Raw genomic sequence first — 25,441 nt, 5'->3', positions numbered from 1 at the left:
TGCCTCTTAGCTGAGTGCCAGGGACAGAAGCTCTACCTTCACCCATCCTAAATGACTCTCCGTGACTCTCCCGGTTTCTATGCCCTGAGCCCTCAGAGAACCCACCACAGATGGCCGGCTTAACCTTGCTCTCTTCAGTTAAATGGGGTCAAATGGTTTCTGAGTCACGGGCATCTGCCTACCAGGGGACAAGACCTGTGCCACCCGACAGGCAAACAGCACATGGTTTTGGTCAGGGCTACACCAAGTGGGCAGGGTGTGCTGTAGGTGCCCAGGGTACCCAGGCACAGCAGCTTATGACCACAGGTGGCGGCAGGCACATCTGGTTGAAGACTGTGCTTTTCCGGCCAGCCGAGGCTGATCAGACAACACTACTGATCCTGCTCCCTTCTTACCCCGTGGCAAGGCGGTTTGACCCGCCTTCCTTGAATAGGGAAGGACTGCAGAGAGTCAAAGGCAGGAGAGACCCCACAGAGCACCATGTCCGGGCCTCTGGGGCTCTGTCTAGCGGTGCACTGACAAGTCATGGGAATACTAACCGGGCCGCAGCTGCAAAGCGGAGGGCGCCCCAAATGCCCACACCCTGGTCCCACCCACCACCTGTCGCTGATGGGCAGCGCTGGCAGCACATCTACGCCCTGACACCGAGCACTACTGGACCAAATTCAGCTTGGTCAGGCCAGGCAGCTTCACCAGAATGCCGGTGGGTGGATGCTTTAGAAGTATGCCTCTCTCCTGCTCCTCCTCCTGCACCCGTTTCTCAGGTTCTGGAGAACACAGAGGAGAGCTCTGGGCTCACAGATGAAAGCCCCATTTGCTACCTGGACACAAGCATCATGAGGCAATACGCCAGGACTTCCAAACTTCAGTGAGCAGCAAATCACCAGAGAAGCTCATTAAACCCGTAGAGTCCATGGGCCCCTGCTTCAGAGATCCTGATTCTGGATCTGGAGGGACCTAGAATCTAAGTTTCTAACCTGCTCCACCAGGAAATCTGATGCAGGCAGTCCCAGGTCCACACTTAAGAAGCACCAGCAACACTGTTATTAATTCCATTTTGCAGATGAGGAAACTGAGTCCCAGCAAGGTTAAGTCACTTTAGAAGACAGGGCAGAGCTGAGATTCAAAGCCACCTCTGAGTTGTTACCCATCCCATGCAATGCCCCCTCAAGGCTGTGTCAGGTAAACCCTGCCAGGCCATGTGGGAAATTGGGACCAATGAACCACAAGTTTGTCCTGGAGGAGTACACAGCCTAGTGGGGACACAGAGGGTCAAGCAAACAGCACAGCCCAATATGTCCAATCCATCACTAAGGGACAGGGACCTGGGAGCACGGGAGCAAAAGTGGGGACAAAGGGAAGGCAGGGACCAATATGCACTGTCAGCCAACCCAGGGTAGGAGGCACTCCCTCAGGGTCCCTGGGCCGGCTGAGTGCCCAGTGGGGCTCTGCCACACTTCACCTGGCCCAGGTGGGAGGAATTTCCTGAAAGGCTTCTGCAGAGAGGTGGGGTGAAGGAAGGAAGAGAAGGCCCTTGGCGGTCCCCCTGACCACGGATGTGCATGTGCAGCTCATGAATATTTTAGTGGCCATTTATTTATCCTTGCACCATCCAGCTGCTGGGGCCACAGACCCAAGGTGGATAAATATAGCCAGTGGGCGATCAATGAGGCATCCGCTCCCCTCCCCAGCCACATCCATTAGGCCCCTTGTTCCCACAACCTGCTGGCTGGGCACCTTGTCCTGCTCAATTGGTTTCCGATTTTCATTAGCGGTGGAGGCACAGCCCCGCTCCAAGACTGGGCGTCCCCCTCACCCTTCTAGGCCCTCCCTTCTTGGGCTGGGCATGGAGCCCGAGGCTGTCGTCAGCCTGGAGGGGCCTTTCAGGGAGCCCGGCCCACCAGAGTGGTGAAGCAGGGAGGTGCAGAGCTCAGCAGCCAGACCTCGCTTCCTCGGCTGGCCCCTGCGCAACGCGGAGGGTGGCGGGGTTTCCCCGGACTCTGCCACCCACACCGGGGCCAGCTGGCAAAAGCAATATAGTTATAGAAAGCTGGGGTTCTTCTTTGCTCACCCTGAAATTTTTGGGTGGCCTCCACATCTCACACCTGGGGGAATGGTGCCCGAGACAGAGTTTCACCGGCTGTAGCATTGGGGTCCCTGAGGCTGCCACAAGGGGACCCCCAGCTCCAACGGCCCCTGCTCTTCCCCTGAGCTAGAAGTTACATACAGGCCACCTAGGCCTCCTGTCCTTCAGGGCCAGGCCTGGCTCCAGCCGACCATCCAAAGGAACAACGGTGGGCTGCCTGCCGCGCTCTTTTAGGGCCTTGGGTCAGACTGGAAGGCAATGGCTAATTCCTGGCCCCTGCTCCTCGTGCCGGGCTGTGGACATCTCAGCACCTGGGGGCACTGTGTCCAGCCAGGCAGTGACTCCAAGGGCAGTCTCCGCCCTGACAGGGGTCCCGGACCCTGCTCACTCATTCAGCAAACAGTTCCTAAATCCCAAGACGTGCCAGACATTGTCCCAGGGGCACAGCTGCGAGACAGACCCAGACCCCTGCCTTCAGGAGGTTCGGCCTTGGTGGAGGTGGGGAAGGGAGTGAAATGGGAGTGGGGGTGGGGACAGACAAATAATCAAGTAAACAACTAATGAGTTCTAGAGAACAGTAAAACATGGGGCATGGTAGAGAGTGACAGAGGAGGGGGTGGAGCTACTTTGGCTACCTCTGAGGAGGTGACATTTGAACCACAGAGAAAAGGAAAGATAAAAGGGAACAAGTAACCTGGGCCTTCCAGTTGAGGAAGGTGGGAAGGGGGTGGGGAAGGTCTCAGTCCTAAGGAGCTGAAACAGGGAAAATGTCAGAAGGACACCCCACCAATGCCTTCTTCTGGTCCCAAGTGGTGGAAGCCTCAGACCAGTGGCTGGCAGGATGGTGCCCCCCAGCAGGCTTGCAGAGCATCAACATGGCCTGGGGAGGGGTAGGACAGGGGAAAGGACAATGGCTGGCAGAAGACCAAGGGCCTGAGGCCACCTGCCCGTTGGCTGTAAACACAGGCCCCTCCTCCAGGGCCACGGGCAGGACAGAAGGGAGCCCAGCCAGGCCTGCGTGGGGTCCTGCCTGCACTAGGAGCTGCAGGGCCATGGGGTGACCAAGGGCCAGGGCTGTCTCCAGCCCCTTGACTCCACCCTGAGCCAGCTCCAGAGATGGATGGCCTTGCCCCTCCTGTCCATGTCCATTTGCAGCGAGGATGCAAAGGGTAGCATGAGAGTAAGAGAAGATGGGGCATAAATCCCAGAGGGAGATGAAGAGGGAGGCAGGCCTGTGCCTTTAAAAGAATTTTCATTTAAAGGCTCCTCTCTCTTCCACCATTTCAGTGATCTATATGCAAATATGCTAATGAATGCAAATTAAGACACCACTTTTAGTCCCAATTTAATAGAAAGCATTAAAATACCATTTTTTTTTCCAAAAAACTCCATATGCATGAAGGAAGGATTTTTTTTTTTTTTTTTTTTTTTTTTACTTTTCACTAAAGTCACATTCCGGCAGCAATTTTATGCTGTCAAAATGTTCTCAACCAGGGGAGATTTGACTGGCTTCTCTAAGAACCAGTCACAGGAAGCTCGGGCTCTGCTTCTTGTTGAGTTTCTCTTTTTCCTTTTTTTTTAATTTGGCGGTGGTGGGTGGTGGGGAGGGGTGGGGCAGGTGGAAGGAAAGAAAGACAGAGGAGAACAACAAAAAACAAGACACCCAAGAGTCTTTTGAAGGGTGCTTCTATTTTCAGGCCTGGGGCCAATCCTCTCTGCGTAAAGTGTGTTCGTTGTTAAACCTACAGACAAGAGATGCGCACGTGCGATCTGGTTGTGTGTGCTTGTGGTCACTCCTGCTCTCTGGAGCGGGTGCAGTTAGAGCTCAAGATGCCACTGTGTGTGCCACTTGGCGGGAACACCTTCAGGGGCCCTGAACCGCTTGGGAGGACAGTGCCCTTGGTGAGGAGGCAGGAGGGCATCAGGGCGGGGGAAGGGCGGGGGCGTGGCCGGCGTGGCCGGCGTGGCACGGCTCAGCAGCCCCAGCTGCACGTCAAGGGCTGTCTATTTTCACTTCATTCGCTGCTCTGTAATTAAACTCACTGCTCCACTTGGGCTAACAGACCTTTTCCAGAGCGCCCCCCCACACCCCCACTGGGCCCATTCCCCCTTATCCCAGCCTTCTTGGCCACTTTGTCGAAAGACTTCAGATCTTAGATCTGAAGGGCCTTTGTCAAAACAACAACGGCACCAACCCTGAACCCCACTGCAGGCTACCCATCCCCATCCTCGGGGCCCTCTCTTTGCAGTTCCAGCTCCTGTTAGACCTTGATGACTCCAGCACCTGCATTTCGCCAGCTCCTCCATCATGCCTGGCATTTCCTTCCTGGCTGAAGCTAGTCAGGCCCAGGAAGCTGTAAGGTGCTCTGATCCCAGTCGGGTTCCTCCCGAAAGGGTGACAGCCTCTTACAGGAAGAGAAGGGCAAAAGCAATCCTGCCATGTGGGTGGTGCCTTCATGGGCAAGGCTCAGCCCTGGGCCACAGAGAGTCCCTGTTTTACAGTCAGGGTGAACACCAACCACCACCAACTTATATGGAAGGGCCTAGGGGCTTGTCATGTCTTGGTTCATTTACTCTTCTCAGCCACCCCATAGATGAGAATCACCAATTACAAGTTACTAATATGGAGAAGCAAGGCTCAGAGAGCTGAGGCCACTTGCTCAAAGCCTCCAGAAACTAATGCCAAGTGGCAGAGTGAGGCCTGTGTGTCGTCCACATTCTCAGAACCAGCTGGAAGTCAAGGGGCTGTGCTTCCTACCCCAGTTCTGCCCCGTCCCACTTAGGAACCCCAGCTGCCCCATTCGGGGCTTCGGATCCTCATCCGTACAATGGGAGAGGGAGGGCACAGCCAGCTATGGCCCCTTCTGGCTCCATCTGTTCACAACTGTGTAACAGATGGAAGAGAAACAAGGGTAGGGTGGGGGTCTCCCCAAGCCAGGCAGTGAGGTGGACTGGCTCCCCTGGGCCACCCCACACTGTGATGGAGGCCCTGGAGGCAATGACCAGGAGGTCAAGCAGAGCTCAGGAAAGGGGGGTGGAGAGAAGGGTCTAAAAGAAGGAGGCAGAGGAAGAGAAATTGAAAATTGGGGGTAGGAGGAGATTAATGAAATCAGAAAAATACTTAGGCTGGGAGAGAGGAAAAAGAGCAAAGACAAGAAGAGAGAAGACCCACAGGTGCTGGTCCCAAGGCTGGGTGTGGGTGGAGGGCGGGGACGTGGAGCAGACTCGAGTCACGCAAGTTCCGGGCGTCCGTCCGGGCCTGGAGCTCCAGCTCCGGGTGACGGGAGGGGGTTTCGCATACACGTTTCTCCAGCGAAAGTGCAAAGGCAGGAGGGAAGAGCAGGGATGCACTGGCATGACGGGGCCCGTCTAGCAGAGCCCACAGTGGAAAAAAGAGATTTAGATATTTACGGGAAATACATTTGTTGGTGCCAAACCCCTGGTTTTATTGTCAGGGAAAAAACAAACCCAACCACCGAAACTCGTCCTCAACTGAGAATCCACACGGAGGCAAACGATTTCCCCATCAAACCAGTTTTATTGGATATAAATATCTAATTATTCGTACCAGGCCCTGGAATGCCAGACATTTGCAGCTTTTATAACATGTGTAGGAGTCTTTATAAAAGATATATACACACACATATACATACGCGTAGTTATATATTAACAAACTTGATTTGAATTTCATCTGAGTTATTTTTTGCTTAGTGGGCAGTTTTTTTTGTTTTTGTTTTTAACGAACCTGGAAAAAAGCTAGAATGTTTTGGTGTGGCTCACGCCCTCTTTCTGCGGGGGCAATTTATAAGACTTAATATGCCTGACCCAGAAAGCTCTGGGGAAAGGGACCCCTGCACCACTCTGCCGAGACCCACACGTCCCCCCGCCCTCCACGGCCACCTGGCAGTTAGGAGACGCACACTCACTCGCTCACAGCACTTTACAACCACAGGACCCACGGCTGTAAGTCAATACCCCACACATGACACAAACATGATGTCCCAAACAGACAAACAGAAGTATTGACTTTTTGAACATAAAGCACACAATTATGCTTCAGAGCAACCCCTGTGTCAGCTTCCCACAAACCCTGGGTGACGACAAAGAGCTGGGCAGAGGGGGCAGGAGGGTGGGAGGGGGAGGAGGAAAGAGGGGAAGTTGTCTTATGGGGAATAATGTGGATCAGCCTGTCATCTGGAGACCCATCTTCATCTAGAATTAATGCACTAAAGTTCTTTTGTTTTCCCTCTAAATGGTTTTAAAGAGACAGTGAATTCTCGGCCTGGACACGGGGCTCAGTGTGCAGCTGGTCCACCCGCCGGAAAGTGAATAGATCACCGATTCTAAGCTGCCCCCAGTCCATCATCTTCCCATCCCTGCCCCTGCCCCCAGTCTCCTGCCGCTGTGCTTTCTCTCAACTTGTCTTGGTGGAAAGAAAGTTAAAAATCTCTGGTTTCACCACTCCTGACCCAAAGGCTGTGTTCTACAGAGTGGAGAATGCAAAAGCCCTTGGCCAGGCAGGATGAGGAGTGGGAGAGGAAGAGGGGTGGGTGGGAGAGGATGTAAATACTGCTGAGCAAGGTGCTTGGGCCTGCGCCTGGGGTAGGGGCTGGCAGCAGCCCCCTGGAGGCGGTGCTAAGAGAGGCTGCAGTGAGTACCACAAAGGCTGCAGGAGCCCCCCAGAGCTGCTGAAGCTGACAGGGGGGTGGGGACTGAGGAAAAAGAGTTTGAACAGGAACCAGAGAATCCAAGGGGAACCTTGGGGAAATTGGGGTCAAGGGAAGCTGTCCCTTGAGGCCCAAGGGCCGAAGGAACCATTCCAGTTAGAGTGATCTTTGGGGAGACTCTAGCCAGGGGCTGGCTGTCTGCATGGATGGCAAGAAGGAAACCAACCACATCTCCAGATGCCCTCAACTCAGACCTTTGGATTCACAGGGAGAAAGGGCTCAAGATTAAGGAGGGCCCTGGGCCTCTGCCGAAACCCTTCTAAGAATGCCCACACATCCTCTGCTCAGAGACCCGCACTCAGGGGGATGGAGTGGGGGCCGGGGAGCTGAGAACAAACAGCAGCAACAGGAACAGAGTTGAGCCATTTCAATTATTCATACGCCAGATGGATTCTTTTCCTGCCTTTTTTTTTCCTATAAAAATAAGGAGGGAGGGAGTAGGTCTTACGACAATTTCCTAAATGGGGGGAGGAAGGGGAAAGGGGAGGAAAAAATAGAAATCAGGCCCCCTATTCGTACCCACCCCCTGCCCTGGAGACCCCTGATCTCCTGACGGGAGGGCAGGATGGACGGAATGCCCTCTATCGGGCAGGGACCAGAGGTGTCATTTAGTTTCTCTATGAGCAGAGAGCAAGAAGCAAGGGAAATTGTTGAAAAAAGGGAGGGCGACAGAGAGAGAGAGAAGCACGGAGCATGGGGTGGAGGGGGGAGGCAGGCAGAAGAGGGTTCCGACCTTCTGTGAAGGATATAAAAAATCCAGCCGCCTCAGGGGACACCCAACTATCTAGCATATTGCTGTTAAAATGTCTGCAAAATTTAATACACTTGGCATGCCATCTAATCAGTCCTTGGAAACTCGGGCACTCTCTCGCCTATGATCAAACTGCCTCAGAACTTCCGCCTGTGGGAGTCCCACCCCCACCCTGTCCCCCCATTTTAGACAAAGTGGTCCCCCCTCATAAAAACAGCTGCGGTGGCTTTTAGGACACGTTTCACCCTGAAGTTCACCCAAAGTGCAGAATCTAGAAGGTTTTTTTGGAAGCAGGTGGAACAGCAGAGAGAGCTGGGGGTGGGGTCCAGGACTTCAGTACCCAGACTTCTCCTTCTCAGCAGGAGAGACAAAGGGTGCTGGGGCAGGCATGTACTGACAAGAATACATGGTCCCAAGATGGGCAGGCAAAGGTTGCTCCTTCTGGGGAAGCCAGCGAGAGCCTGACAGCTCTTATTGAAATAGATGCCCAGCACACAGAGAGCTGTGTCCTCACCAGAACGCAGGCAGACACCACTGTACACATGCCCAACCCTGTGCTCCATCAATCCATCCATTATCAGGAAACTTCTGTGAACCCCACAAGATCCTGTGGCTACTCCAAGTCCCAAACAATCAGCTAGGAAGTTTCCAGATTAGCCCAAGGATGGCTGCCTGACCTTCTACCCCAAACACAGCAATCAGAGCCCTGCATGACCTGGATACTTTGGCAGGTCACCACCTGTGTTTGGCTTGATTTGACAAAGAGAACTTACAGAGCTCCTGACTGGGACTGGGAGGACTGATCCCCCCAAATCTTCCCCCTTCACCCCAAGGAGAGAGAGTTCTCACCAAATCCTCTTTGTCCTTTTTTTGACTTCTTCACTTCTGATTGACCTAAAGTCTCAAGCCGTCTTAAATAGACCTGGAGGACCCAGAGAGGCTCAGGGAACCCCAGAAAGCCTATGCCTTGCCAAGGTAGAGTGCTTCCTCATAAGATGCGGGATCAGTGGGGCAGGCCAAAGACGGGGAGAACACAGAGTGCTCCGTCTGCAGGGGAAAGCCACGCTGGCCAGGGACATGGAGCACAGGTGGCCCCTGTTTAACTCCTCTGCCCCTCACCACACAGGTGGGAACAGAGGCAAACAGGTGAAGGAGGTTCAAGGGGGTGCGGGCAGGGCCAGCTTCCCGGGCAGGCAGCCCCCACAGTCACACAGGGCTCCGCGCTCAGAAGGAGCGTGCTTGGTTCAAGACCCTGCAGTTGCCATCGTGAAATTCTTAATCATTTTAAGAACGAGGGGCCCTGCATTTTTCTTTTGCGTTGGGCCCGGCACATCATGAAGCTGGTCCTGGGTATGGATTTTGGAAGATTAGAGGACCTGGGTTTGAATCCCAAGGCTCAGTCCCCTGTAAGCCGAGTGACATCAGAAAAGTTACTAATTGTCTCTGGCTGCAGGGAGCCACATCTATAAAGTGGGGTGATCACACTGCTCTCAGGGTAGCCAGGAGGACCGGGAGGGGTGAAGCAGGGGAAGAGTTCTGGGAACACGATGACATGCTCTTTGCAAGGCCTGCTGACCGGCAGGGGAAAGCGAGGCCTGTTTGTGTTGGTGGTGGCTTCCCCCACCGGAGGGATGACCTCTTCCCCTGCGGCAAGAGGTCTCCTTCCCGAGCAGTGTGGCAGGGAAGCTTCTGGCATGCTCAGCCTGGGTGGCCCCACTCACAGGTGAAGAAACTGGGACAGTGTCAGCAGATGACCTGCCTGTTGTCACAGAGCTGCCTCCAGGCAGGGCGACGCTCAGGACATACTGTTCCCACTGTCCAGGCTTGGCCTTGGCTGTAGGACACTTGAGATGGGGACAGTGAGAAGGAGGAGTAGGAGGCAGGGTTTGGAAAAGGGACGAAGGAAAGGCCTCTGTACACACCACACACACACACACACACACACACACACACACACACACACACCCCCCCACCAAATTAAAGCTGAGAACTTGGCTAAAAAGAAAAATCCTATCCCTGTTCCATCGAAACTTATTTTAGGGCAGGAGGTAATTGCCAAGGACCCAAATAAAAAGCCAGCCACAGGCTGTAAATGGCTCCAAGTCTTTAATTAGACCCCAAGAAAAAACAGTGGCGAAAAGAAAATGAAAGTAGGCGAAGGCTCCCGGAGGAGGGACTACGCATGTGGTCTCCTGCCCCTCCCCGGCTCCGGTGGCTTCAGATGAAGGCTACTCTCACCTGTGGCGGGCATCAGAGTGTCCCCTGAACCGGCGAGCACTGCCCACTGTGGGGGCCGGCACAGAGCCAAGATAGCTCTGCACACCCCAAGCGATGGGTAGCTCTGGTGCTGGGTTCTTCTCCCAGGGCCTTCCTACGCCCCAGCCCACCGAGGCTGCCCGGTGTCACAGCGCCATGGGCCGAGGGAAGGTGAGCTATTTCTACCAGCTCTGGAATAGAGGGAGCAAGGAAAGAAGAAAGCTTTGGGTCTAGAGCGGCTTTTGACACACTCAAAGATCTGCCCATCAAGCCACAAGATCCAGCTTCTTGGCCACTGACCGATCTACCCACACAGCACTCCTCCCCTCCCTGGAGCTGTCTTCAGACTGAGACCCCCAGCCCCTCTCCTGGACCCATGTAGAGTTGGGTGGCTCTGAGATCCTGCAGGCAAAGAAGATGCCCCCAGGCTTCTCCCCAGAGGGACCCTCCTAACCAGGGGAACACTCTCAGAAATCCTCTGGGTGACAAGTGGCATGTGACAGAAACCCCCAGCTGCCAGGCCATTTCACCAAGGAAAGGAACGCACACACAGACCTTTCCCTCCAGGTGGCACCAGCTGCTCCATGACTTCCTTCCAAGCCCTGGCCCTGCCTCTGGCCTTTGGAGAACACAGGTGACCTTGGACTAAGAGTGGGGCTAGGCAGAAAAGAGTAAGACACACTTGGGAAGGCAGGGGCCTGCAGAAGGCAGATGTCCACACTCTCCCCTCATATAAACAGATCAACCCAGTGGACCAATCAAATGCCACAGACAGGGGAATGCTCCTGCTAAGGGCCAAGACCAGCATGCACCAAATGTGGCAGAAGCAAAGGTCTCTGTTGATGTTATAAAAGCAGCCAGGTCCCAATGGCAGAGGGGAGGCATTCCACCCAGGGTCCAGGGACGAGCTCAGGTGTAGAACACATCCCAGCCCACGAGAAGGAGGGGGTGGAAGCTGCTGTCCAGTCCCTGTCTTCTTGTAGCGGCAGGGTGGCGAAGTGGGCTCACAACCAAAGCCCAATCCACTACAAGTGGACACATCCAAGTGAGGGAGAGACCCTGCCCGACCGCAACTGGCATCAGAAGCAGCAGGGGCAACCTCCCTGAAGTCCCCCATCCTGCCCCCCACAGCTGCCTGGGGCGAGAGTTGTCACACCCACACCTAGCACCCCTTCCAGAACCGGCACTTGCTGAGAGTGGGGTGCATCGTGCTCCCCTTTCACGGGCCCTCTTCTGCTCCTGCTCCTTCTAAGGCCTGGCATACAGGGACATGTTCCAGAACCCCCAAGGAGTGGACTGGCCTCCCAGCCAGAGTGGCAGGCCATGTCCTGCTGTATACACTGTATTCTTTACCCATTTCCTTTTCTGTTTCTCCGACAGAACTTCAGCAACCACAGGTTAGGAGGAGATCTGACAGCAGCAGTAAGGGCAGCGGCCATCCTGCCTTCAGCATCTAAGGGCTCTGGGCCCTGCCGCAGGCACTTCAGAGACAAGATCCATGCAAAGACAGTACCGTTGTGCCCATTTTACAGAGGAGGACACTGAGGCTAAACATGGTGAAGTGATGGCCACACATCTACAAAATGGTGGAGCTGGTTCCAAAGTCTGTCTCTCTCCATCATATCTTTCACCCAGTTAGTCCTTCTGTCTGACCACTAGATCTAAGTAGGGGCAGGCCTGGCTGACCTCTTCCCCCCTGTTGCTCTTATACTGGGTTCCCTGGTCACTGGTTCAATGCACGCAAAGTGTAATGTAGGTGACAAGCATGACCCCATTCCCAGCCCCCCACCATGCAGTGCGGGGATGGCCCAGGCCTGCACAGCCAGAGTAAGCTGGAAGATCTTCCCGGGAGGAGAAGCAGGTTTGCATCTGACCCAACATCACATGTCAGTCGGGTGGGGCCTCCCTGCTGGCTCCCCTCCTGCTTGCCTTGCTCTGTGTGGGTGGTCAGGCTTCCATCCATCAGGATGAGAAGTGGAATTCCTCTTGGATGAGGAGCCCTATGGCTAGTGCCCCCCAAATTCCTTACCAGCTTGGCAATGGGTTGGGAGAAGCAGTCCAGGCCCCTGGCAGAGACAGCAGGAGTCCTGCTAATTAATTAGCTCTCCATCCTCCCCAAATGCCCACCAGACACAACCAGATGGTACCAGCAACACGCCCTCTACCGCCATCCTCCCCTTGGAACCACACGGCATCTTCACCTCAGGGCCCCCTCCATCTTTCCCTTCTATGTTGCAAATTCAGTTAGGGACCTTGGATGGGTATGCAGGGCACCCAGGATTGAGTCGGTCCCTATTTCTTGGAAGTGTTCAGAGTTGGCCCTAGATCTGAGAATTTAAAACCCCAAATGAACAAGGCCTGGCTGGTACCCCCCAGAAGGGCACCACATAGAAGCTGCTCCAACCAGAAGCAGAAGCCAACTGGGGTCTCTGCAGCACCATGGACACCCCACTGGCTCTCTGCTGGCACCTCCAGGTCCTAGGTGGGGCCGTGGGCTGCAAGGTACATGGCTGTGCCCTCCAGGCGGGCACACTTGCCCAAGCAGGGGTATTGAGTAACGGAGTATTGGGGTCCCAAAGGCAAGGAACTGGAGTCAAGCAAGACTGGAGCTGCAGCTGAGAAGCCCTGGAAGGACCGAGGCCCAGGAGCCGGGATGGCCCCTCTGCAACAGGTCCTGCCTCAGGGGAGACTGCACGATGACAGGGGCCCAGCACCACTTGGCAGCCTGTGCCCCCGTGCCAGCAGCTGTATGATGTGGGCTCTGGCTGGTTAACCTGTTTGGTTTTTCTGGGCATCGGGTTTTCCCACTTCAAAAGTGAGCCTAAGCTGGACCAGATCCCTGGGGCGGCCGGGAACCGCTGCACGTGGAACGAGGGGCAGAGTCCTGCTCACAGCTACGCCCGGACGACGTTCGCTGGGATCACGACTGTTGTCACTGTTATCATTTTCAAAAGCATCACTCTTTTTGATTTCAAATATCCTAGGAGCTTCCTTGCAGACAGAGCTACAAAGTAACGGGGACTATCTGAGCTTACAACCCAGAAAAGCCACATTTTCTTAATTTTTTATGCCCAGAATCAAAACTAGTGAGGAGAAGGTAGTGAAGATTTGATCAGAAGCTCTGCAGGGTTTGGCCAGGTTTTGTGAGCCCGAGTGACCCAGAACTGGCCCACCCGGGATCCACGAGGCACTGACCTCAGAGCTGCCAGGAGAATGCAGGCATGTGACCAGCTCTTCTGGGCCCATCTTAGGGGGGATGATCTTTGGGGTGAAGCATATTTATCTGGGGCAGCAAGGGTTAATGTGGGGCTGGGAGAGGCCAGGCAGCACGGAGCACTCCCTGTTTATTAATAAGCTATTTATCACCAGCTTTGCTTTTAATGCCATTTGGGCTTAATGTCGTTAATGAAATATAAATACCCACGCTAACGATGTCGGTCAGAGGCAGCACGGGCAGCAGACGGCTTGCGAAGCAGGGCCAAACCGCCGGGCACGCTGGGGAAGAGGCTGAGAGCTCGGGAAGCGGAAGAGGTTCCTCCCCGGCTGGGCACCCCCAGCCCCCTTCTGCTCCCACCACAAGACTCCCCAGCTGGCTGTGCTGGGAAAGGCTGGGAGGAGGGCGGCCCAGGGCTGGGGCAGAGGAGGTCTCCCTGCGCAGGGTGCTGTTAACTCCTAGAGAACAGAGCAGGAGTGAGAGCTCCCACCTCGGGGGCAGTGCCCGCCTGGCATCTGGCCCCTTGGCTTCTGGAGGCTGGACTACCACCAGCTGGCAGCGGGCCCCTCTCGCCGCCCTGAGTTCTCTGACCCCTGGGAATGGAGCCGGGGTGAGAAGGGTCATGCGAGGGAGCAGTAAGGACTCCATCATGTTTTCCAATAGAGACCACCCCTCCCCATCCCTGGAATGACGTCCCCGGCAGCCCAGCCCCCCTGGATGGCGCATCTTCCCTAAGAAGCCAGTGAGGGACTACTTGGCGGAACTCGGCGCGGGCTTAAGAGCATCTGACAGACCAGACGGGTATTTTGGTCAAGACCCAGAGACTCTGGAAAGTGGAGGTGGCCCTGAACAACAGGCTGTAGTCCCTGACCTTGCACCTGACCTGGCCTGGCCCCCTCCCACACTGTAAGCCATCCCTCCCGCTTCTCCCGGGGCTCAAGCAGACATCCCTTAGCGGATGACTACCTAACCCAGATTACCCCAGGAACTTCAGGCCTTGCCCTCACGAGAGGCCCTGGAAAATTCCCAGAAGCAGCCTCACCTGGCGGAAGTGGCCCTGGGACTTGCTCCCCAGCCCAGGGACCACAGGGCCTTTGGAGGATACTTGGACTCCACTCATCCGAGGGCCACCTGGGCCCAAATATAGGATGGAGACTCCAGTAAGTGGTCAACCTTTGCTCCTCTCCAAGTACCATGGTGGTGGAGGTCACTGTGCCCTAGTCCCCACCCTGCCTGCCAAGTCCCCGAGCAGCCCCCCAAGAGTGCTTCCTCTTCCAGAGGGAGCTCCAGGCTGTTCCCAGCAGGAGCCCATAGCCTCTGGCCCTCTACGCTCAGGGATGCCCGAGAAAACACAGGATGACTAGTGAAATTTGAGTTTCAGATAAACAGCAAATATTTTTAGTGTATGTCCAAAACATGGCATGGAACATATTTATACTGGAAATTATTTGCTGTTTATCCGAAATTCAAATTTCACTGGGCTTCCTGTATTTTTATTTGCTAAATCTGGCAATGCTATCCCAGTCCTCAGCAGGTAACACCTGGCCAGTGGGGCCGGTTTCCGATGGGTGAGCATGACTGTAAGGGGCAGTGAGGGAGAGGAGAGGTCCCTGCCGGCTTGGGACAGCAGATTCCTTTCGACTGGCTCTGTTCATAGCTGTGCCCTGCCTGTCCTCTCCCCTCACCGGTCATCGCTGCATTGCCCAATGCCATGGCTCACCTGTGGAGGGCCCCTCTCCCTGCACCCCCCAAAGTCACCTCCATGTCCCCAAGGAGTACAGGGCTCATTTGCTGGGGCTTGGTGGAGCTCAGCTCAGCAGCTAATCCCCTGGGTGGCACCTGTCAGATTATTAATTAGCTAAAGCGGATGGGTCCTGGAACAACATGCGCTTGGACTTCAGATAAAGCAGGCCAGGGAAGCCGGGCGGGGGCTGCTTAAAGTGACAAGACCCCGATTCTGAACTGCTCCCCAAGGTGGGGCTGGGAGAGCAGGCAGGTGCCGGGTGGGAGGATTGCTGACAGCCCCTCTGTACTCCTCTCATCTGCTCAGGAGGGCACATCGGAGCGGGGTGTGTGCAGACACACCTGGATCCGGGCACGAAAGGGCCCGTGAGAGGAGGAGCCAGCGACAGTGGGTCTTGCCTTTTAATAAAGAGCTTGTGCCTAAGCAGATCATGTCACTCAGAACTCTTCTAAAAGCTTCTTATTTCACACAGGACAAAAGCCTGAGTTCTCACAATGGCTCCAAGGCCTGCAGGATCGGGGGGTGGGGCCTGCTCGACCCCCTTGACATCACATGGCATCTCCCCAACTCCAGCCACACCAGCCTCCATGCTGTCCTCCAACAGGCCAGGGGGGCTCCTGCCTCTGGGAGCTCACACTTGCTGTTCCCCAACAGGAACGCTCTTCTCCCAGATATTAATTAGGGTGGCTCAGTCCTTCACCTCCTTCTGTCCTTACCCAAATGTCACCATCTCAGTGGCGCCTTTCCCAAACCCCACATCTAAAATTACAAACCATCCACCCCTCTCCCCCCGCCACACATACTCCCCGCCACACATACTCCCCATTCTAGTCTCCAAACTTGCTTCAGTTTTCTCCTGGACACACGTCACCATCTAACACTACTTTATTTCTTTATTTCATTTATCATTTGCCTCCCTCCACTAAGATGCAAATTCCACAGAGACAGGAATTCTTGCCTTGTTCACCACTGCAGCTCCAATCCCATAGTGTCATCAGCATTAGTAATGCTTGTTGAATGAATGAAAACGAGAAATGAATGAACAGAGGTCAGGGTCTGGACCACCACCCCTTCTGGCTCTGAATCTCAAGTGGGTGAGCCCTGGCCAACCCTGGTGGGCTCCCCAGACACCTGTCTCTTCCCCTCAGCCCTATTCCATCCCACCCTTCCCGGTTCTGCATCACACTAGGTGCTATTCATACCCCAGTCCTAGCATTTCCCCTAAGATGCATTTCCAGATTCTGGGTCTCCTGAGGGATGTCCTAGGGGACCCATCTCTTTGCCACCCTGATACTCCCCTACCAGCTGGGATTGCAACTCTCTCTGCCCAGGGAAACAGCATAGGGTGGGACACCGGTGAGGTGAGGAAACCAGGACTTCCAGCTGCTGCCCAGGCCTAGCTCAGCTGCCGGCAAACTCCTGGGCTTGGATTGTTTTGACCTGAGTCGGTGAAGCTGAAATATTGAGTCACAACAGCCCTAAACTTCATTACCAGCTCTCAACACAGATTACTAAGGGAAAAAAGTTGCTTTTAATTGCTTTTCCTGATTAGCATTTCTGGAAAAGAAACCAGTGATTAATTACACCTTTCCTCCTCTCAACTGCCCTGGCCATAGGGGTCCCAACCCCAGGCTACCATGAGAAGGCTCTGGGTCAGAAAAGGCTCCTGCTCCTGAAGGGCCAAGAAACCAAACCAAACTGGATGCTGAGCACAAGGTGGGGACATCCCCAAGGCTGATTTAACAGAGAACAAGCAGCTGACGGTGTGGGGAGGCCCAGGTCAGTAGCCATCCAAGGGGCCCCCTCCCTGGCTGCCTCATGCCTCAGTGGGGTGTCCTCTGGGCTGAAGGACTTTCACCTGGACCAGGTCTATACCTGGGTGGATTCCAGAATCCAAGATGAAGGGGGAAGCTGGGAGAAGACAGAACAGAAGCAGCCTGAAGACCTGCCAGAGGAGTCGACGCATTCACAGCCACTGGGGCTCCCCTCGTGTGCAGAACCTGACATTGCTTTTCCCACGCCAGCATATTCTCCCTGTGGAGGGTCCAAGGTCATGGGACGGGACAGAAGTGCTTCTCCCTTTATCCACAAGATGTTAACCCTCCCAAAGCCATGGGCCGTCCACTGTCCCCTTCGGAGCAACCACATCACCGAATGAGGAGAGGCCCCTGGGTAGCTCCAGGCTGGGTAGGCGCTGCCAGCCATTCCCAATGCCTCTCCCTTCAGGTCTGCACCTGGTGGAACCCAGGGGCTTCTCACCCCGCTAGGAAGGCGGGAGGCATGAAGGAGAACCGAGGAAGGGAGGCCCAGGGCGGGAGTGTTGGCAACATCAGGCAGAATCCTCGGGCAGCTCTGAAGCCAGAAGGATCAGAAACTCTTCCCAAACCATCTCCCGCCAGGTCTCTGCCCAGCCCAAAGGGATTGCGACCTTGGAGTCCACCCCCGGGGCATGCTGGAGGACGTGGGCCCCGCTCCCCCCAGCCAGCAAGTCCCTCTCCTGATCCCGCTCCTCCTAACCCCCACCTGGCTGCATGCTCTGGAGCGGCTGGCCCCACATCAGATCAAAGCCTCGGAGGATGGAGTTAGAACTGTCCAGTCCATTTAGGAGTGAAGGCCATGGATCCAGTGCAGGCCGTGGAGGCAGAACACAGAAGAGCCTCCCCCACGTGCATGGACACACACGCCTGCCCCACTCAGACACACCTTCCCCCGGGGCTCAGCCCAGCGTTCTGAGGCTGGCAGACACACCCAGGAAGACTGGCTGACACCTCTTGGAGCCAGAGGCACCAGCTGCACGCCTGGGACATCCTCATCAACCCCCGCAAGACGTCGTCGCCAGCCTGCCCTTCTGCTCCCTCCTGTCACTCCCCGTGGAGGTCAGGCCTCCAGAGCTTTCCTGGAGGGCTGAGATGGCCCATATGGCTGGGAATATGTTGCCAGCATGGCCAAGTACTCACTGGGGCCCCAGCAGCCAGCTGTGACAGCTCCACCAGGCCTCTGGTTGCTGTCTGAGCCATGCAGTGCCCACCTAGGGGGGCCAGGGACTGCCTGCCCTGTCCCGGCCCAAGCAGATAGTACCAGGACCCAGGAGAGTTGAGTCTTACATCAGGGACCCTGGAAAAAGGGACAGTGGCCTGGGTCAAGTCTGATGAGGTCCCTATGGTCCTTGTGAACTGTGGAAAGACTTTCCATGTGGAGAGACAGCTAGGATCCCTGCCCATGAGCTGGGGCTGGAGGTTAAGCCTGGAAATTGAGGGGGGTCTTAGACAAACCTATTTTTCAGTCCCCAAAGCTAATCAACTGAGGTTCTGTGGGTCCCGGAACACAGGGGAAGGTGCATAGAAGCTCAGCCTTTGAGAACAGAGATCACGTTTAAAGCCACAGAGAGGAACTGTATGAGTTTCTAGGCACAATCTCAGACCCAGCACAGAACCCGTGGAGCAAAGACACAAAACAGGCTTCGGCACAGTCTTAGCACCAAAAGGACAGTGAACTGAGAAGTCCCTCCAGGCCTCAGGCCTTGCCTCCACACGGTGCTGGCCAGGAGGCACCTAAAGTATTCCAGCAAGCTTTCTTAGCAGCCAGCACAGTGCCCGGGATGGTGCTTCTCCCCTAACCCATAGATGTTAACCTCTGAAAGTCATGGTTCATTCTTAGCACTGTTGGGTCAGGGCATGAGAACGAGAAGATGAAGGGCCACACATCAGGGCCCCAGAGTGCCAGAGTCAGCCCAGGGTCTTGTCTCCCTCCCACCCTGCATTCAATCCATCAGCAAGGCCAGTTCTCTCTCCCATATACACACACAGACTCTGCCCTCTTCCCTTCATTTCCACCTTCTCATCTCTGCCACAGCCCTCACTCCAGCAGCTGCGGCAGCCTCTCCTCTGGCCTCCTGGTTTCTGCCCTTGCCTCCTCCAACTCCCACGGCAAGCCCAGCCAACTTTTTAAAACAAAAATCAGATCACTTTACCTCCTTGCTCAAAACCCTCCAGCAGCTCCCCATCACCCAAAGAATAAATCCCAACTTCCCCTGGCCCGCCAAGCCCTACACAGACCGGCCCCTGCCCCTTCTACCTTCCAGCACTGGGGCCTCTCTCTGTCCACTGAGCACACTGAGCTTCTCGACCTTGGTTCCTCTATACTAGCTCTCTCTTTCTGAAATATCCCACCACTCTTCGGACGGCTGTCCACTTCCTGTCCCTCCATCTCAGCTACCTGTCACCTCCTCAAAGAAGCCTCCTCTGACTGCCCAGTCACTTCCCACCGCCTCCTCCTATTTCCACTCTGCACTAATGGCTTCCTTGTTATTTTGCTAGGTTTGTTTACTGTCTGCTTACCCAACCAGAACTCCATGAGAGCCAGGGCCATCTTGTCACTCTGTCCCAAGCGATCAGAAGAAACCAGGCCCTCCATAACTGTTGAATAAGTATCACCTAGAGCTGCAGTGCAGCTGGAAATGGGGAGGATCAGAGTCAGACAGGATCAGGCCTGCAGACCAGGCCCGAGTATGCACTTGCCTCCAAGCCCACGTTCTGGTGTGGGGATACCTGAGACCACGGGTCACCGCTGCCATTGGGGACCCCAGCCTGGGGCCAAACCCAGTGGCTGGAAAGGGCTGGGTGAACAAGCAGGGGCTCGGCCACGACATTCCCACTCAGAGCCCTCTGAGTTCCCAAGCTTCATTATCCAACCCAAGACGGCTGATGCTGGGATGCGGGAGTCCCAGGGGCTCGTGGAGCCCACACCCTACACCGGGTGCAAATCCCTGCTGGCACGGCCCCTGGGAGCCAACGGTGAGTGGAAACTTCGGAAAGGGAGAAACTAATGGGCATGTTTTGCCAAGGGAATGAAGAAAGCAAAAGCCTGCCACTGAGAAAAGAAACAGCAAACATTCTCCCCACGAAAGCGGCTCCACAGGCACTTTGGCTACCTGCACGCACAGGACACGGGCAGCCAGGGAGACCATCCAGAGGCTTGAAGACGTGTGGACTTGCCATCCCAAGACCCGTGATCATCAAGGACTCAGAGTCAGGCAAGAAAAGCCCAGGAAAGAGCAGAGACACACAGATGCTGGAGCGGACCCGGCCAGAGGGCGGCACAGCCATCAGTCCACACGGCCCCGCTGCCATCAGGGACAACAGCGGCACATCTTAAAGTGTGGACGGACCAATTCCTGGGTTGTGATCACATTCTGGACACCAGGAAGGAGAGTCTCAGCCGGATGGTTGCTCCACCACTGCAACCAAGGGCCACGTTTACATCTGATTTGCAAACCTCTAGGCCTTATCCAGGGCTTCTGCTAGTTCCCAAGGTGGCATGGCCCAATATGACCAGGCCTGCAGCTTTGGGGACCACCCAAACCCCAGTACCAAGGCACCCATCTCTGCAAGTGCTTCCTTCCCGTAAGTTCAAAGTCCGGGGTTGCAGTACTTGGCCACTGGTGGGAGGGGCGGGACACGCTTGCCCTTGGTGCCCAAGGGGAGGGAGAGCACAGGGCAGTGAGCTGGGGCTGCTGATGACGGTCTGGCACACACGGAGGAAGAGCCCCCAGCCCTGCCCTCCCAGACACTTTCTAGTCCTCAGCTTCAGCCCCTACCCTAAGACACTGTCCATCAGTTTTACCAATACCCAACCCCTCTGGGCTGGTTCCCTCTGGATCTTAAGAAAATATTGATTAATGATCAATATGTGGAAGTCACCTGCTGTGGGTCAACCCTTCACCCCAAGGACTGCCACATTTGACACCTAAGGTAAATTTCTGACAACACCAGCCCCATAGACTACCCATCACAGGTATAGTACCTGCCTTAAACAGGGGGCTACTTCTGAGCCTGGGCCAAAAGATACCTGTGGCTTCTTCTCTAAGAAGGGTGCTGCTCAGGCTAGAGGACCATTGAGAGAGCCCCAACAAGTCACATGTGAGCTCAGGGAGCAACAGCAGCCGCTGGACACACAGATGGGCCGGACCTACCGTTCCCAGAGATGACGTTCAGCAATGACCCGACACATAGCTGCAGGAGTGGCGTCTGCCAGGGCACAGGCCTCTCCTGGAGGACCTGCACGCTGCTAGCACCGTTCAATGTCATACAGTGGTCATGCTGGGAGGATTCTCCAAGGTCAGTTATTCCAACCTCTTTACTTTTCAGGTGGGGAAGCCGAGGTCCAGACTGGGAGAAAGCAGTGAGTTGACATCAGAGCCAGGGCCAAAATGCAGACGTCCTGTTCTGAGGCCCCCACTCTCACTTAGGGTGACTGAGCTGCCAGCAGGGAGAAAGGCCCACACGATCCCTCCCTGAAGAAGGAACCCCTGAACCGGCCAGTCACAGCCCCACCCACGTCTCCCAGCAACATCTTGGGAATTGGGAGCAGCTACCTTTGCAGCCCAAGAAGCTGGGGTCCGAAGTCCATTCCAACACACACCACGGGAGCTGCAGGATCCCCTTCCACGGGAGGTGACAGCGGGAAAGGCAGGTGGGGTAGAGAGGGTCTCTGCCTTCACTCAGCGAGGCCTGTTTGCCTACCGAAAGGAAAAAGGAAAACAGATTATTAGGCCATAATGGAGACCCACAAAGCTACTCTTACCCCAGCCAGCGAAGTGGTACGGGATTCTCAGACCTTGCCCGCCAATCAGCAGATGGCACTGCATTTAGCGTGCTACGCCTGACCCTACATCCAGGGCGCCCTTTGCACAATTACTAGCCAATTGCTATGCAGTTGTCGTACCTAATAAAAGAATCAAACAGGTAGAAACAAAAATAGGCCAATCAGGTGCCACCCCAGGTAACAACAGAGCTATCACACCGAAGCCTCGGCACCTGGGGTGAAAGGTCAGCCTGACAATGAATCAAGCTGACACTGGAAACCGGATCAGATCCACGCAACTGAACCAACCCTCGGCCTCCCCAGCCTCCCATCCCTCCAGACTTTCCCTCGGCCAGCTCCCAGCTGCTCCCGTGACCTCCTGGTGGCCTTATGTGAGTCTCTAAAAACAGAATCAACAGGTGTCTCTGCAGCTACCAGGATGGCCAGTTTGGTTTCTTCTCTTTTCCCTTCCCCCTCCCCACTCTGGTACTGTGCCCTTACATCTCATAAAAAAAGAAAAGAGGGTGCAACCCAGGCACACCCTAAAAGGGGGCTGCTGAGATTCACTTGTCATAGGTGTTGGGCCAAAAGCCTGTGGCCAAAGAAAGTTGGTGCCCTGCTACCGGCAACCTTTGTGTCAATTTAAGCAAATATTGTGGTGTTTCCATGGTGATTCCTGTTTTGAATATCCACTACACTCACTTTTTAAAGGGCTTTTCCTGTTTGCGTTTCAACTTCAAACCTGTAAATATTTTCAGCCTTTTTAGCAAAATTAGCCCATGTGCGTGCAAACACAAACACACCACCAGAGACCTCAGCACACAAACTCCCAGGCCTGGAGTTCCAGCTTCGTGGATGAGAGCAGGGTGTGGGAACCCAGGGGGGCTGCCTGTCTGCTCTCACAGCCACCCTGCACAAGGGGCTGGCATCAGGGAGGGTGGTGCCTGAAACACCGGTCCTTTCGTTCCCCCTCTGCCAGGAGACTGCAGTATCCACAGCGCCTGGCTTGTGAGTGGGCTCGGCCCTGACTCCACAGTGTGGCATGGTGTGGGCAGCTGCCTGGCAGGTTCTCCCACTTGGCCCAGCCCTCGGATTCCCTGGGGCCTCCCTGGAGTGCACGAACCCCTCCTTTCCTGCCTCCCAAGCTTGGGCCGCGAGTGGAAGAGGGAGTTGGTACTTTGAAGGCAAGATCTTCCAGCATTAGCGCCACCCCACCTCCGCTCTGGGCAGTGCCACAGAGACCAGCTCCCTGGGGGAAGCCTCAGGGAGGACAGTGGTCCTGGGTTTGGATCAGCCCAGCTCCCACCCCACCCTTCAGCACTGTACAGGGTTAACAGCGGGTTTCCTGGTTTCCATGGATTCCCGCCAGGCCCCTAATGTGAGTTTCGTGTGATTTGGGGGAAGTGGATTTCCTTTGTTTTCCAGTTTGGGAATATTTTTTCTTTAAAAAAGAGGAAAAAACACTTTAATGGGAACTTCAGGGCCATTGGGAGACTCACTCCCCTGGCCTCTGTCACTCCTCTGACTGTTGGTTCAAAATCCCCCAAAGCCCTGGGCAGCCCACCCACCAACCAAACGTCTCTGAGCTGAAGAAAGAGTGCCTCTGATCACCTACAGCTCCCCACCCCCAGGCCACACTTCTGCTGGGGGGCTCTACTCAGACACAGCATCAGAACGACCTCTGCCCCACCTGAAAGCCAGCTTCTTACATAGATGGCTGACACTCCCCCCTTCCAGGCATACAATTCCACAGAGAAGAGGTCGAGAGAAAGAGGTTAAGGTTCCTCCCTGACTCCTGGCGAGGAGCTAGAAAGACCAGAGCCCGACCACACACAAGTGGTGAACGTGAACGATACCAGGGTCTTACGTCCTGGTTCAGAAGGGGGTTCCAGTTACAGGGGAAGAGGGCATTCCAGACCCTGGTAGGGCCCTGGTCTGGCCTCCTCCAGCTGATAGAGAGGCTTGCCCAGGGCAGAGGGACCTTCTCAGCTTTGGCACCAAGAGCAACTGAATAAAGGGTGTGCCCAGGCCTCCTCCCCCTCCTCAGTCTTCCCCATTCCTGCCATCCTCCAGCCTTGCCAGGGTGCAGCCGTGCTCCGGTACTGTCCCCAACAAGTGGCCTGACCCATTTACCAAACCAGGGCACAGGCCCCCAGGCTGGCCACGGACAAAGCCCTCCCACAGCACAGGCCCCAGGGCAATGGCGGCAGCAGGAATCCCGGTCAGTAGGTGCAGAGCCCAAAGCACGGAGCTCTCTGGCCAGCAGCTCTGGGGTGAAGGCGTGAGAGGCCATGTGCAATAACACTGGCCCTAGAATCTAGAAGACATAGTCTGCGTCCCAGTTCGGCCACTTCACTCACTGTGGACCCTTGGCTAAGCCATGGACTCTCCCCAGGGCCCTTCTCCTCACTGGTTCAGTGGAGATAACACCTTCTTCCCTCCTACCTGGAAGACGTGGGGGACCAACAAGAGATACGAAAGGGGTTAAGAGTGCTCCAGAAATGCTCTCAACTACCAGCACCCTCTTTTTCCAAGTCTCTTCAAGGTAACCTTCCAAAATCTTCCCCAAGCAGACCCATGTGCCCCTCTCCTCTGCTCCTCATTCATCCTCCATTGTGGCGTTTAAATCTGTACTGAAGTCATTTGTTCACGAGTCTGTCTCCACCGCTGGATTTTTAACTCCTCAAGGGCAGAGACCAGGCCTTAATTATCTCTGTGTCCCTAGCATTTAGCACAACAGCTGGCCCACGTGGGCAGCGCTAAGTGTTTGTGAAACTGAACTAGTCTCTGATTTCATGTCAGAATCAGTAGGCCCCAGCGCAGTGGTGTCCCTCTCCTCCGACAGAATACTTCCTCGGCGATTTTCACGCTCCGTTCTGTTTTGTTCCCCTAAGTCTCACCCAATCTGCTTCCTGGTCTCTCCCCACCCCTCCATCAGCACCATGAATTAATAACTTTCAGGTTCAAGGAGACCTCCTGGTTACTTGATCCTCCTCCAACTGGTTCCAGTAAGAACTGACTGAGCACCTACTATGTGCTAGGGAATGTGCTGGGAGTGAAGGGCACAGCCTCTACCAATGGGTCTATGTGAGAAGTAATGATATTAATTAACTGGACGTCTTCTCTTCGCCAAGCACCATGCTGAGTGCTGTATATGTGGGATCTCATCAAATCTTTACAACAGCAAGTAGGAAGGATTATGATCCCTGTGGCTAGTTTAGGGAGGGCAGGCACAGAGATACGAAGTGACTTACCAAAGGTCACACAGCTTGCAAGTGCTGGAGCCAGGCCTGGACTCCGGCTGACGGGCTCCAAGGCCCAGCTCACTTGAAAGTTCCTCTTCGTCCCCACCCATGATCTCAGCACCCACTCACATCTAATGCTATTTCCCCTCCTGAATCTCAGTTCTCCTTCCCCCCAAAAAGCTCTCCATCAAATCCCCTGAAGCCACCAGAACGCACTCAGAGGTCACAACCAATAGGAAGGCTAAGGCCAGGCTTAGGTGTTTCCTTGCTAGGCTGCAGGTGGGGGGAGGTGAGGCCAATGGTGACACAGCTGGTGAGCAGGAGGAACCCCTGGATCCACCTGGAAAACAGGGTCCCAGCCGGGGACATGACCTCCTGGAGAAGGAAGGGGCTAAGTCACCCAGCACTGTCACATGACAGGATGAGGACAAGGTGGCCACCCAGGAGACAGCCACTCTAACAGGACAACTTCTATTTCTTCTCTCCAGACAAAGGGTAAGCTAAGGGGTTTAGCCTAGGGTGGAGGGGGGACGCAGAGATTTCGGTTGCCTCCCCAACATGGGGACCTCCCACAGCAATGAACACCTGCCTCAAAGATGCAAGACTGAGAAGCAGGGCCACAGGATCCCAATTTTCACTGGGTGAATATGCGGGGGATGGGAGCACCCATCTCCCCAAAGGCGAGAAGAAGCTGGGAGGTGGTGGGAAAAGATCTACATCCGAGAGGATAAAGGGGAGGAAGATCACGCCAGGGTGGGGAGAGGACAGAGCCCTAATGAGCAGATTTCATAAACCACCTGGAGTGAAAACAAAAACACAGACGTGCACATTGCCCA

The 25,441-nt window shown here is 55.2% G+C and overlaps 1 protein-coding gene across 3 annotated transcripts in view; it reads right to left on the bottom strand.

Moving 5' to 3' along the window:
• CASZ1 (castor zinc finger 1) overlaps positions 1-25,441 on the bottom strand; it is a 155,788-nt gene that overhangs the window by 95,988 nt on the left and 34,359 nt on the right. For 2 of the 3 annotated variants that reach the window (XM_074377445.1, XM_074377444.1), the window contains exon 2: positions 21,152-21,295. The gene's annotated coding sequence lies outside the window, so the exon portion shown is untranslated. Of the gene's footprint in view, positions 1-20,749; positions 20,946-21,151; positions 21,296-25,441 lie in introns of those variants that run through there. The other variant, XM_074377446.1, reaches the window with a different exon arrangement.

The sequence above is a fragment of the Camelus bactrianus genome, chromosome 13 (assembly GCF_048773025.1).
Source record: "Camelus bactrianus isolate YW-2024 breed Bactrian camel chromosome 13, ASM4877302v1, whole genome shotgun sequence".
Taxonomy (NCBI): Eukaryota; Metazoa; Chordata; class Mammalia; order Artiodactyla; family Camelidae; genus Camelus; species Camelus bactrianus.
Note: the sequence above shows the minus strand (reverse complement) of the source record. Positions and strands in the feature narration are given on the sequence as shown.